The sequence below is a fragment of the Corythoichthys intestinalis genome, chromosome 17 (genome assembly GCF_030265065.1).
Source record: "Corythoichthys intestinalis isolate RoL2023-P3 chromosome 17, ASM3026506v1, whole genome shotgun sequence".
In the NCBI taxonomy this organism is placed as follows: domain Eukaryota; kingdom Metazoa; phylum Chordata; class Actinopteri; order Syngnathiformes; family Syngnathidae; genus Corythoichthys; species Corythoichthys intestinalis.
In genome coordinates, this window is record NC_080411.1 from 8465160 (window position 1) to 8468940 (window position 3781).

Below are 3781 nucleotides of genomic sequence, written 5' to 3' on the forward strand. Positions count from 1 at the left end.
TTATCATACGGATTGTACGACCATTATTACTTTACCACTCACGCATACATGCGGCGGTGACTTCCGCAGAAGAGACACATTCCATAAGAGCACTGAACCAGCTCTACAAACTTGTCTGGTGAAGTTTTGCAGCACACGAGAGAAAAAAAATGCGACCATCTCCAAACCCACTGTCTATCTAAAACTATCAAATTACTCATTAAATAATTCCATCTATTTATAAATAATTCTATATATCTATCTATCTATACAAAAAATTCACAAAAAATGTAAATAATACAAGAGCGTAGGTTTGCATAAGGACGGTAGAGACGTCACACTACCAACTTTTCAGGATCCTCTAATTGTCCCCCCCAACTTTTAAGCAACCTTATTTGCATTATATGAGTTCAGTTGTATAGGTCATTTAGATTGTCTTCCCATACTATGAGAAAAATAAGTATTTGAACAATGCGATTTTGCAAGTTCTCCCACATAGAAATGATGGGCGGGTTGAAATTTTTTATGGTGGGTGCTTGTCCCCTGCAGTGTTGTTAATCTTAGTTTTAAAAAGTAATTAATTACAGTAACAAATAGATATGTCCCGATCGATCGGTCCGATCACGTCATTTTCAAAGTATTGGAATTGGCAAAAAAAAAAGCCTTTTTTCAATATATATATATATTTTTTTAACTAAATCGTTTTCTAATTGTATTTAACGTTACAGACATAATGTGTTACACTCTTCCAGAGTCTTTAGTTCAAGCTTAAGGTAGGGTTATCAAATTTATCGCATTAACGGCGAGAATTAATATTTTTTTACATTTATCACGTTACAATATTTAACGCAATGAACACATGCGCTGCAAGACCCACTCACGCATTGCCGCGTTCAATCTATAATGGCGCCGTTTTACCCATACAGTATATAGAGCTAAAAGGCAGCGTAAAATGAGTAGAGAGAATTTTGGCAGCCTTTGGAGCCTTTTTTTTAAATGGCTGAAGCCTTACAATCCCTCTCCCAAAGATTAGAATAATCGTGGGAAGCAATGTGGGGAAGAAAGGTAGTAGTTGATCTTTTTCTTAACACCCTATGTTATTTCCCGACGCAGAGAAGATATATCAATTGGTACCACGACACACAGTCATGGTTGCACTTCCCATCATGCATTTGGGCAGAAGTTAAATGGCTACAGTATCATTTACTGAAAGCTCAACAAATACACTAGATGGGAATATTTAGTCACAATATACAAAGTCAAATTTATCGTTTAAGAATTACAAGTCTTTCTATCCATGGATCCCTCTCACAGAAAGTATGTTAATAATGTAAATGCCATCTTGAGGATTTATTGTCATAATAAACAAATACAGTTTGTTTATTATATACTGTATGTTGAATGTATATATTCGTCCGAGTTTTATTCATTTTTTTCTTAATGCATTGCCAAAATGTATATGATCGGGAAAAATTATCGGGAATGACTGGAATTGAATCGGGAGCAAAAAAAAAGCAATCGGATCGGGAAATATCGGCAGATACTCAAACTAAAACGATCGGATCGGGAGCAAAAAAACATGAATCGGAACAACCCTAATAGAAATGATGGGCGGGTTGAAATTTTTTATGGTGGGTGCTTGTCCACTGCAGTGTTGTTAATCTTAGTTTAAAAAAGTAATTAATTACAGTTACAAATTAGTTCTCCCGAAAAGTAATTGCATTAGTAATTCAGTTACCTGAATGTAAAAGTAATTAGTTACTTGACAAAGTAACTGGTGATAATTTTCATGGTTTTTTTTAGGGCTGTCAAACGATTAAAATTTTTAATCGAGTTAATTACAGCTTAAAAATGAATTAATCGTAATTAATCGCAATTCAAACCATCTATAAAATATTCCATGTTTTTCTGTAAATTACTGTTGGAATGGAAAGATAAGACACAAGACGGATATATACATTCAACATACGGTACATAAGTACTGTATTTGTTTATTATAACAATAAATCAACAAGATAGCATTAACATTATTAACATTCTCTTAAAGCGATCCATGGATAGAAAGACTTGTAGTTCTTAAAAGATAAATGTTAGTACAAGTTATAGAAATTTTATATTAAAACTCCCTCTTAATGTTTTCGTTTTATTAAAATTTGTAAAATTTTCAATCAAAAAATAAACTAGTAGCTCGCCATTGTTGGTGTCAATAATTACACCATGCTCACTCATGGTACTAACCCATAAAATCAGATGGACCCAAGTGCCAGCAGAGGGCGCCAAACACCAAAAAACAAGTAACAAGCGAACATTATATTGTACTGTCATTTTAATCTGTTTGAGCGGGGCATGTGCGTTAATTGCGTCAAATATTTTAATGTGATTAATTTTAAAAATTAATTACCACCCGTTAACGCGATAATTTTAACAGCCCTAGTTTTTTTTGTTTTTGTCTAAGAAAAAAAAAAAACTGGTCACACAATCTGAAGTTTAAAGGGTTTTTGGGACAATTGGCTATAGCCCAATTCTTTACCCTAAACTTAACTAGACACAGGGGTATTGCGATAACTAGATGATAACCTTTGCTATGTGTGGAAGTCATTGTTGTGAATCAATCTTTAAAGTTGTAAAATTGCCCCCGTTATTGTATTAGTTTCCTTCCGTCTATTTCCGACGTGTAAGTTTTAAAACTGTTTCATCATTTAAAGTTAGATTTAAGTTAAGTTTTGCCGATTGAGGTGCATTTTAGATACCTAGTGAATAACCTACAGAGAGCTGGGACCACAGTAACAAAGGCTACTATCAGTAACGCAATGCGCCACCAGGGACTCAAATCCTGCACTGCCAGACGTGTCCCCCTGCTGAAGCCAGTGCACGTCCAGGTCCTTCTGCGGTTCGCTAGAGAGCATTTGGATGATCCAGAAAGAGGACTGGGAGAATGTGTTATGGTCAGATGAAACCAAAATAGAACGATTTGGTACAAACGCAGGTTCTCGTGTTTGGAGGAGAAAGAATACTGAATTGCATTTGAAAAACACCATACCCACTGTGAAGCATGGGGGTGGAAACATCATGCTTTGGGGCTGTTTTTCTGCAAAGGGACTAGGACGACTGATCTGTGTAAAGGAAAGAATGAATGGGGCCACGTATCGAGAGGTTTTGAGTGAAAATCTCCTTCCATCAGCAAGGGCATTGAAGATGAGACATGGCTGGGTCTTTCAGCATGACAATGATCCTAAACACACAGCCAGGGCAACGTAAGAAACATTTCTAGGTCCTGGAGTGGCCTAGCCAGTCTCCAGATCTCAACCCCATAGAAAGTCTGTGGAGGGAGTTGAAAGTCCGTGTTGCCCAACGACAGCCCCAAAAACATCATTGCTCTAGAGGAGTTCTGCATGGAGGAATGGGCCAAAATACCAGCAACAGTATGTGAAAAGCTTGTGAAGAGTTACAGAAAACGTTTGGCCTCCGTTATTGCCAACAAAGGGTACATAACAAAGTATTGAGATGAACTTTTGGTATTAACCAAATACTCTTTTTCCACCATGATTTGCAAATAAATTCTTTAAAAATCAAACAATGGGATTTTCTGGGTTTTTTTTCCCACATTCTGTCTCTCATGGTTGAGGTTTACCCATGTTGACAATTACAGGCCTATCTAATATTTTCAAGTGGGAGAACTTGCACAATTAGTGGTTGACTAAATACTTATTTGCCCCACTGTATATTAGCTTTTCACCGATTTTAACAACACATTTCAGACAAATAAGGCTACAACAATAAATGAACTTTATTGATATTCCAA